Source organism: Aquarana catesbeiana, linkage group LG02 (genome assembly GCF_042186555.1).
Source record: "Aquarana catesbeiana isolate 2022-GZ linkage group LG02, ASM4218655v1, whole genome shotgun sequence".
NCBI lineage: Eukaryota > Metazoa > Chordata > Amphibia > Anura > Ranidae > Aquarana > Aquarana catesbeiana.
The window spans coordinates 466,991,938-467,003,442 of NC_133325.1; the positions used below are offsets into that span (position 1 = coordinate 466,991,938).

The 11,505-nt window shown below is 43.4% G+C and overlaps 1 protein-coding gene across 1 annotated transcript in view; it reads left to right on the top strand.

Moving 5' to 3' along the window:
• Positions 1-9,766: 9,766 nt before the first annotated feature.
• Positions 9,767-11,505, top strand: part of SIKE1 (suppressor of IKBKE 1) — a 41,269-nt gene continuing 39,530 nt past the window's right edge. The window contains exon 1 of the mRNA XM_073615694.1: positions 9,767-9,851. The gene's annotated coding sequence lies outside the window, so the exon portion shown is untranslated. The remainder of the gene's footprint in view (positions 9,852-11,505) is intronic.

The window sequence follows — 11,505 nt, forward strand, 5'->3', positions numbered from 1 at the left end:
ACTATGGCACCAGGACAGGGTCAGCAGAGCTTGGTTTTTTTCCCCGCGCCAGTGGGCAATGATCAGGGATGCATGCACTGTCCTGTCACCATTTGAGGCCACGAGGATGGTGAGCAGTGACAGTGCATGCATCAGTGACACTGTCCCCCTTGTCCACCTGTTGGAGCACACGCTGCGTGGAATAATGGACAGGGCACTTGAGGCAGAACAGAGGCAGTAAGAGGAGGACTTCCTTAGCTGTCAAGGCCCCCTTTATCCAGACAGTGTTCCTGCGTGCCTGCCGATCACACAGGAAGAGAACGAGGAGGAGGAGGATTGTGTCAGCATGGAGGTGGAGCCTGGCACTCAGCATCAGCAGCAGTCTTTAAGGGTTCATTTAGAGTCCCAAGAAACCCATGGACTTGTACGTGGCTGGGAGGAGTTGGCTGCGTATCATGTCATCCTTAGTGACCCAGAGGACTCTGGACCGAATGCTTCAGCAAACCTACGCTGCATGGCCTCCCTGATCCTGCAAAGCCTGCGGAAGGATCCTCGTATTCGTGGTATCAAGGAGAGAGATCAATACTGGCTGGCAACCCTCCTTGATCCACGTTACAAGGGTAAGGTTGCGGACCTTATCTTGCCGTCGCAGAGGGAGCAGAGGAAGAAAAATCTTCAGGAGGCCTTGCAGAAAGGTCTGTGCAACGCATTCCCAGAGACTGGGAGGTTACAAACTCCTGTTCCTGGACAACGTGTTGCTGAGGCTTCGGTCAGTCAAAGAAGGAGCGGTGGAGAAGGTGGCCGTCTGACCGATGCGTTCAGACAATTTTTTAGTCCGCAGCCACAAGGTATGATCGGTTCCAGCAACCATCGCCAGCGTCTGTTTTACATGGTGCAGGAATACCTAGGGGCAAGATCTGACTTGGACACCTTTCCCACCGAAAATTCTCTGGGTTACTGGGTCTTGAGGATGGATCACTGGCAGAGCTTGCACAGTATGCAATTGAGCTACTGGCCTGTCCTGCATCCAGCGTTCTTTCGGAACGCACATTCAGTGCTGCTGGAGGCTTTGTAACACATCACAGGGTGCGCCTGTCCACCGACTCGGTCAATCGACTGACCTTCATAAAAATGAATCAGTCTTGGATCACCACCAGCTACCAAGCATCTGATGCTGATGTAACCGAATAATTTTTTTTGAAATGTCAGATCCCTTCAAGACTGCCTATGCTGATGCTGAGTGACTATCCTGTTATGCTGAGTGACTATCCTCTTCCTCCTCAATGATCATGCTGATAGCTTGTAAGAATATTTTTGGTTCTGGGCGCCGCCACCAGTGGCTAAGGCCCAATTTTTCAGCCCCTGTTTAACAGGGGCGTGTAATTACAATTTTTGATGCAATATTTTGCAAGGAGGGTTCGTTGCTGCGCTCAACTAGAGTATTTGTGAGGGGTTGCAGTGTTGTGGCACCAGCACCAGTGCCTAAGGCCCAATTTTTCAGCCCCTGTTTAACAGGGGCATGTAATTACAATTTTTGATGCAATACTTTGCAGCAGGGCTCGTTCCTGCGCTCCAAATAGAGTATCTGTGAGGGGTTGCAGTATTGTGGCACCAGCACCAGTGCCTAAGGCCCAATTTTTCAGCTCCTGTTTAACAGGGGCATGTAATTACAATTTTTGATGCAATACTTTACAGCAGGGCTCGTTCCTGCACTCCAACTAGAGTATCTGTGAGGGGTTGCAGTGTTGTGGCACCAGTACCTAAGGCCCAATTTTTCTGCCCCTGTTCAACAGGGACATGTAATTACAATTCTTGATCTAATATTTCATATTTTTTAAATAATAGCTGAGCAACTTTTTCATTACCAAATGACTTTTCATTGTGAAAAACAAATGATTGATAAGACATATTTACAGAGTACTGGCTGTACACTCCTGTGGCCATAATGGCCTTCTAGCTGAATTGTTGGCATGCTGACTTATCAGCATATGTAAACACAGACAATTCTACATAAAATGGAAGACGTACAAAAGACAAATATGACTTCAACATGGCTGAACTACTTTTCAAATATATATATATATATATCCCTTACAATTAAAGTAATTGAATCAAAAAGTACCCTAGACTGTGATCACAAGAGGGAAACAAATCAAACACAGAGATTTCATTAATTTAATCATTTTTGCAGTGTCTGGTGTGGATCCAGGTGACTTTTCCTTCAAGTTTTGCAAAAACTATACATTAAATAGATGCTGTATTGAGTCTCCAAACATTTCCTTATATATAAATGTCTCTTAACAATCCACAAGTCACCTGGCTTTAGTTTTAGATCCTTCCAAACTTTTAGGATCTGGAATTGGGGAGAAAACACATAAATGAGTTTGTCAAAAAACCTTAAAAGATCAGCAACATTCTCTGTGAGATCCGAATGGAGGACTTCAGCTGCTGAGACAAAATATAAGCAAGTGAGTAACACACTCCCAAACCAAATCCCATAGGGAGAGAGTCCAACATCCCCCTTAGGGGCTTCATAAAATATAAGAAAACATTCAGGCAAAAGTTTTCTAGTTTCTTACTCTACTTTGTCCACTACATTGTAGACAGTAGGGGGTGTAAAAATAAAACCTCAAAACTTCTAGTAAGGACTCTCCTATAAAAAATGATTTCCTCTGTTACTCTCTGTACTTTCTGGCACTCTGTACTTACAAACTACTTCTGATAACACTTTTTACTGTGGCCCTTGCAGTAGCATTTGCCACTGGACATCCACAAAACATGTCCATACAGACAAAATGCATACTCGTAAGAACCTGACTTGGGCATCTGGATATATCTTTTTGTAATCTCTGGGAGGGATGTTCAGCTTTTGGTAACACCTTTGGTAACAGGTAAAACAAGAAGTGGTATGTTATAAAAACAACTGTGGGGAACCCTGGCTCTATCCCACGCTCATTTACTAAGGCAGCCATAACTGCTTGTGACTGATGACACGGTCCAAGTGTCAAGCTGGAGGGAAAAGAGTAGCTGGCAGACATAAATGATCACCTTTTCCAAAGTCCTGTTTCATAAGAAGTTGCTCCCTGTGGACCACTTGTTCTTCTCGTTCTGGGGTCCTTAAAGTTGAATTATTAATCCCAGCTATACTGGGCCAGAACTAGGGTGGAATCTGTGAGTTGCACAGACCCATCAAGTGTCCGGGGCTGTAAATGCAGCATCCTTAGTCACCTGGTCTGCTTCCATGTGTGAGTTTTAAAGTTAATATGACTACCTCAGCAAGAACCTGGAAGGCTGAAAACAGCCGATCAAATTAACTTGGCATGCTTTATTGGTTTACCTGCCGAAGTAAAAACAAACTTCTGGCCCTTTAAATGGAACCAAAAGCTCTCTATATCTTGACTATCTATATAAATATACACTCTTTTTATAGCTCACAGGCTTTGCTAAAACATGGAGCTCTGTTTCTTGAGCTGGGGAAAAAGGATCCAATGACTTTGAATACAGAGTATCCTTCTGGGTGATAAACTGCATACTCAAATCTACAAAAAATTTAATATCTGGGTCTTCAGGGAGTGTGTCCTGCACTGGGCTCACAGCAGCTGATTCCCACATCAATTTAACACACATGTCTTCCTTTGTCCCCAGCCTCCTCCAATAGAGGCAATAAGGTGGCTGGATTCAAATGTACACATTTTTCATTGTTAGATTTGTACATAAATAAACTCATATTTTAAACCTTTCATTAGACAAACATTTAGTTAGCTGTATATTTGCTGCACAGAATGTCAGACCATTAAAAATTAAATGTTTGACCAAAACAATATCTAACTTTGTCTAATAGCACCTTTGCATAAAAGCTACAGCTCTGATATATCGGGGTGAACCATTTATTACTGGGTCCAGCTTGCATAAATATATAACAATGGTTTGTTTTCTATCACGCTGTTTGTGTAAGAACTCCAGTTTCATGTTTCAAAAGACAACTTTTTCCTGGCAATATTATAATAAATGATAATACCCTGCGGTCATGCAGAGATGCCCATAAATCCAAAATATTCTTCTGCTTATACCACTGTACTTACAAGGAAAAGGGGCACATCATTTCACAATCCACACATTCTGCTTTGGATTTCAAAAATAAAAATAAATAAAAACAAAAGGACCAAGAATTTGTATGATGGACCAGAAAGCATCAAAAACTATAAAACAACTGGCTGCAGGCGGCATCTATCCTAACAGGGTGTGTGGACTTGATGTGATGGGTCTGTTATATTTAAATTTATTTATTATTACTCTCACATCATGGACTGCACATCAAGTTATTATCAAGAACCTTGAAATTTCATTTTTGTAGAAAAACTTCTTATGTACCCCATTCATCTTGGCTTTGTTAAATATTATGGCAGCTTTATTCTAAATAACAACCTCATCTTAATCGTTTTCTCTCAAAAAGGGGTTATTGAATAAATGTAAAATTACAAAATTGTTATCTTATTCTAAACTAATCTCATTCATTACAAATTTCCCCAATAACCTGGATTTCATTTCCAACCAAAGGTTGTCTAAACCAGTTTCAATATATCTATATTATTAATAAAATTGTTAAACTCATATTAGAAATTATTACTCATTATTACTTAATTTTACTTAATTTCCCTTTTTTAAATGCAGTGTTTCCACTATCAAAGGATATTCAATTTGTGTAATACATGGTTAAATGTAACCTTCACTTTACCATGTTTGGAAAACAGATTCAAAATAATTGTGATCACATTGTTTACCATTAGATTCGTTAACCCGGCACATGTTTTGTCTAAAAAACTGAAATTGGCATGGTGTCCTTCCAGCTTATCACTGACCTCTCAGGGACATTCTTTCAGGAGAGCACAAAGGAGGGGGTCACATCTGCGTACATGACACACACAAGCAATAGAACTAAAGGTCCCAGCATTCGCACACACATACACCAATATCTCTCTAAAATCGCTTACATTTTCCCATTTGTACACAACACATGCATATCATTCTCTCACTTTCTTTTAACTCTTTAATATTTCCCTGCATAAATTCTGCATTCCTTATTTTGTTCAGATATCTTTTATATCTAGCTTCTATGATCAGATGGGCAGCCAGAGTGCTCATCCCATCTTCTCTCTCTGACAACATATAAAGTATTCTGTTTTAATTCTCATTTCTCTGTTTCTGACTTTTACTAGTTGTAGTGCCTGACCCCAAATTCATCCCACAACTTAACATGAAAATGTCCCTTTCTGTCTAGTGTTAATGTTACCCTTGATCCATCCTGCTCACATAGATAGCTGTTTCTCTAGTTGTTTACTCTGCATGATTCTTAGTCCCTATGGCCTTTGGTAACCCAGTTACCCATTGTGGATCCATGTCCACTCTAACCATTAATCTAGGGGCTCAGTATAGGCGAAACCGCACCTTAGGTTCATATATAGCGCTCTTCTTGCGCTGGGCATTTTTTGAGGGTCTCTTACCCTTCATTCCCTTACTTAATTCGATGCCCATAATGACTGGCCAGTCTTCTCGCTTTTCTACGTGTGCCTATACCCTCTTGCCTCTAAACTACTTTATCTAGCAGATTTACTACATATACCTGTGAACAGCACTATTCTTCCCTTTCTTATCTATAACACTCCAATGGACAATAGACAGGGACAACATAACATATAACCACCAATCAATACAGTTCGATTAAGGGGAGTAAAATAGGTACCCTTTGTCCCGAAAATGCCTTACCGATCAAGGAAGTCTGATAACTCAAATGTAAGCAAAAGGCTTACCTCAGCTGGCTGATTATCAGAAATTCCCGGATCGTCTCAAGCTCCTCGTTTCGGATACTCAGGGTCACCTGGAATCCCCTTCTAAGGCAAAACTCGCCATGCTGACTCGGTTAAATTGATGATAGGCAACTCCTATCCTCATATTGATTAGTGGTTCCAAATTAATAATAACTACTGCAGTAGGGAACAGACACAAAAAATACACTCAGCATCTTTCCAAATTACTGTTCTGCTTTATTATGACGCAATTGAAGGTTTTTATGAACATGATTACGTAGGTATCACATTAATATTACAATTGTAGGTTTATGGTAACAAGGGGCGTTACATAGGCAGGCTAATTCTAATCAGGACTCAAAAGAATGTAAACATGTACTGAAAACATTATTAGTGCTGTGTGCACAGTGAGGGCAGTGTGCGATACATACAAAATACAATACAATTATATACAGAACTTACAAATTTCCATTACACAGGTTCAGATTAAATACGCTATAATTGAGTAAACACTGCTTGCGTCATTAGGCGCTAACTGCAGGTAATGGCTCCCTGTTTGATTACTTCTTAATAAAATGGTAAACAGCAGTGAACTCTATTGTTATGTCATTGCTTTGTACAAGCTTCCCGAGTCCCGGTTATCCGCACAGACCTGGGCTCCCAGACGCAGTTTTCCGCTTGTTACTCCCGATGCAACAGCTGATTTAGTCATGTGAATGAGGCCTTATACTTCTCAGAACCATGTGTCCTGCATTTAATATACTACTGTTTCCACACATTTAGCCAGTGGCGGCTGGTGCTCAAAATTGGGGGACGCAAACAAACTGAAGAATACTGAACCCCCCCATCAATTGCAGCCATTGTGCCTATCAAATGCAGCCACTGTGTCCATCAAATGCAGCCACTGAGCCCATCAAATGCAGCCACTTGTGCCCATCAAATGCAACCACTTGTGCCCAGTATATGCAGCCACTTGTGCCCATCAAATGCAACCACTTGTGCCCAGTATATGCAGCCACTTGTGCCCATCAAATGCAGCCAGGCGCGTCCCCCGGCTCTGCTGTCACTTCACTAACCCCTCCCCCTCGCGGCCAGCCCGGCGGCACTTACCGAGTGACGGGGCTTCCTCCTCCTCTTCTGTAGTGGCAGGAAATGGCAGCTGCGGCTCCTGTGTCCGCTCGGCTCCTCAGGCTTCCTCTGCCATGTCTCCTCTTCTGCCGAAGCGTTAGGCATCCAATAGGATCGCCTAATGCTTTGGCCAATCGGGAGACAGGTCTCACTGACCTGCCTGCTGATTGGCAGGGAGGAACAATAGTGTGAAAATAGCAAAAATGAATTCGCTATGTCACACAACAGGGTGGGATCAGGACGCAGTGCTCTACGCCCCGAGCCCACCTTATTTTGAAGCCTATTAGAGCCTCTGGCTCTAATCACGTACTTCAAAATACACACCCCCCGCTTATCCTCTCCATAGTATTTCATGTGTCCGGCGTCCTGAAAGGGGCCAGGCACATGAATAGGGAGGGTGGCGGAGGTGTCACTGGGGGCGGCACCCATGCGCCCACAATCCATAAAACCCACTGGAATGGATGGAGTTAATCCTGAAGAATTAACGCTGACAGTCTCTGCAATGACTCCTACAAGGCTTGAGAAAGGGGTGTACCCACCCTGAAACGTGTTGCCATGCCCCTTCACTGTGTCTATAGCGTGTGACGTCATCTTGTCAGCCCTGCTTGCATGCTGTCCCTCTGTGAATAACGGTCTTTACATACCGGCTTACACTGCTCATCATTCATCCACTGCAACCGAAAGCTGGAGGAAGACCAAGGCTGACTATCATTCTGTTCACATCATATTTTACACAAGTAAAATATTTTCTGCTGTATTATCATTAAATTACTACACTGAATCATTGGCGCTCTCTCTCCCTTTTTTTTTATTTACATGTTTAGTCAATGTGCACATTGTGGCACTTATATTTGTATTTTAAAGCAGCGTTTAGGGGCATAAAAAGAATGCCCCAAACCAGCATTCAGAGAGAAATGCACTGGCATAATGCACACAAAAGCATACATAAACATGCACGTATGTGTGTCATATCCGCCTAGCGGCTGGAACAAATAAATATCTTAGCTAACAAAATGAAGTTACATGCATATGGCTTACACACATGAACACGCGTACATATGAGCATCAACATGCACCAGACTGACCATTTTTTACGATGGATTTTTCTGCTAGCTACTGGCTGAGGCCTCATGCACACTGGGCATAAAATGCTGCTTATAATGGTGATTGGCATTTTTTTGCAGCCTGTAGAAGCAACTAGACATGTGCAATTTATTTTGTTCCGAATTCATTTTTCGACAAATATTCCAATTAACAAAAACCCGTTTAAATCATTTTTCCGAAATTCAAAAATCCGAAAATTCGGAAATTTGAAAATCCGAAAATTGAAAATTCTAAAATTCAGAAATTCGAAGAAATTCGAAGATTCGGAAATTCCAAAAATCGGAAATTTGAAAATGCAGAAATCTGAAAATTCTGAAATTCGAAAATCCGAAATTAAGAACGAAAACCCGAAAATTCGAAAACTCGAAAATTCGAAAATATGAAATAATAACTAACTAACTAACTGATAATAACTATTACTAACTTTTAAATCATAGGTATTGGAATTTCCTTTTAAATTTGGCTGTTAGTGAACGTCATGAATACAAATTTATCCAAAGTTACGAATTATCCGAAATAATGAATGCCGCATCTATACAAATGTAATGTAATGAATTAATAATAATAAATAATATTCTTAATAATAATAATAATAATAACGTTTTATTATTATTATTATTATTATTATTATTATTAATTAATGAATTAATGAAGATAACAAATATGAATTTGACAGGGGGAAAGGGATGGATTTTGTGTCCCTGCAAAGGGAATACATTCCATCTCTTCCCCTAGTAAAAGCACCTCACTCAGTTTAGATAAACACTGGTTAGGCACACAGTTAACCCTTTGATCGCCCCTGATGGTAACCCCTTCCCAGCCAATGTCATTAGTACAGTGACAGTGCATATTTTTAGCACTGATCACTTTTTTAGTGTCACTGGTTCCCACAAAGTGTCAAAAGTGTCAGTGTCAGAATGTCTGCCACAGTCCCGCTATAAGTCGATGATCACCACCATTACTAGTAAAAAAAATACATAAATAAAAAAAATATATCCCCTGGTATGTACACACTATAACTTTTGCACATACCAATCAATATACGCTTATTGGGATTTTTTTTACAAAAAATATGTAGCAGACTACATATTGGACTAAATGTATGTTTGATTTTTTTTTTTAATTGGATATGTTTTATAGCAGTATGTAAAAAATATTGTTTTTTTTTTCAAAATTGTTGGTCTTTTTTTGTTCATAGCACAAAAAATAAAAAACGCAGAGGTGATCACATACCACCAAAAGGAAGCTCTATTTGTGGGGGAAAAGGGCCATCAATTTTATTTGGGTACAGCATCGCACGGCCACGCAATTGTCAGTTAAATTAACGCAGTGCCGAATCGCAAAAAATAGCCTGGTCAGGAAGGGGGGTAAATCTTTCAGAGGTCAAGTGGTTAATATGCCCGTGTGTGTGTGTGTATATAGCCTTTTCATGTAAATACAGCTGGACCGAATGCTAGCTTATGGACAACATCCAGTGTGCATTCAGACTTAGAAAAGCATGACATGAAGTTCTGGACGCTATACCGCTACTGACCGCTAGGCGGCACACAACATCTACCACAATATACAGAAAACTGCTCCAGCTCCCCACTTCTATCGCTGTATAAAACACATAAGTGCATTGATTGTTCTACTTTGATGTCAATTGGCCTGAACTCTTTAGGCTTCTATCCCTTCCTTCGCGGAAAGTTTCAAGGGAAAATGCCATTAAGAAATATGGCCGCATGTGTCAGATACGTCATTAAAATGCTACCAATCAGGACTCTGGGTTGTGATTTCCGGTCAATGGCAGCGGAAGTTGGCGGCAGTGTTGGAGCGCAGACAAGGGTTTGACAGGTAACGGCTGTAAATGGGTTTTCAGTTTGTTTTCATGCGGAAAGTGCTGTGTATGGTCAGGTAATGATGAGAGGTGAGGAGGGGTGTGCGCGTTGCTCGGTCTGCTTTGTATGTAGGGGATCTCTAAAAGCATTGCTACCTGGTATATGGAATGGATCAGTGATCGCCATACATGTTCTCCAGGGTCCACATGGCATGTTAGGCAGACACATCATGAGCATGGCAGGGGAAAAATGGAGGGAGCAGATGGGAAAGTGCACACAAGATTGGTCAGGAACAAGGGGGAGCAGGTACAAGGTAGGGTACAGCAAACAGAACAGGTGCAGGATAATGGCTAACAGTAAGCAAAATACTGGAGCGACAGGCACTGACTAAGGGGGGGGGGGGGGGTCTTGACAGGCCCTCTACCTCCCTTGAGGAGTGGCCTCCACCGTACCGGGGAACCAGCAAAGTCCGTCCGGTCAGGGGCCGGGGGAACCAGTAAAGTCCGTCCGTCCGGTCAGGGGCCGGGGAACCAGCAAAGTCCGGTCAGGGGCCGGGGAACCAGCAAAGTCCGGACAGGGGCCGGGGAACCAGCAAAGTCCGGACAGGGGCCGGGGAACCAGCAAAGTCCGGACAGGGGCCGGGGAACCAGCAAAGTCCGGACAGGGGCCGGGGAACCAGCAAAGTCCGGACAGGGGCCGGGGAACCAGCAAAGTCCGGACAGGGGCCGGGGAACCAGCAAAGTCCGGACAGGGGCCGGGGAACCAGCAAAGTCCGGACAGGGGCCGGGGAACCAGCAAAGTCCGGACAGGGGCCGGGGAACCAGCAAAGTCCGGACAGGGGCCGGGGAACCAGCAAAGTCCGGACAGGGGCCGGGGAACCAGCAAAGTCCGGACAGGGGCCGGGGAACCAGCAAAGTCCGGACAGGGGCCGGGGAACCAGCAAAGTCCGGACAGGGGCCGGGGAACCAGCAAAGTCCGGACAGGGGCCGGGGAACCAGCAAAGTCCGTCTGTCTGTCCGGTCAGGGGCCGGGGAACCAGCAAAGTCCGTCCGGGTGCAACTGATTGACAGCTGGCAGCAGATCCTCTGAGGCCAACTTGACAGCAGACCACCATGGGCAGGCTTGGCAGCATGGCACAGGAGCGACTTGTCGCACTCCATTCTGTACAATGGAACCGTTCTACTCAAGTCGCTCCGACTTAGAAAAGGGTTCCTGTACTACTTTGGTGCAACTTCAGAGTGGCTTGCATTGACTTCTATACAGCAGTCGTTTTGCAAGTCACGCTGTACGGGGCGGCTTCAGAGTCGGGCGACTTTGAAGCCGTCCCTGTGTGAACCGGCTCTGAGGGAGGCTCATTTTTTCAGTCAGCATCTTGGAGCTTGGAACGATTTATCTTTCCCTTCTATTGTAAACAGACACACTCAAGGGTCGTCTGGTAGAATACAGCCCAACAAGGCCACAAAGTTGTGCAGCTCATAAGGAACCATATCTACTCTGCACATTCTGGGAGTGGAAAATTGGCAGTTGGAGTTTCTAGGTCACCAGTAACTGCTGCCAGGGAAATGGTTGCTCTGACATTGTTGGGGAACACTGTACATGGTCCTTCTGGCGTCCAGGTTCAACTAGAAACCTAAACAGATTTGTGTCCAGAACAAGGGATCCTTGAGAAT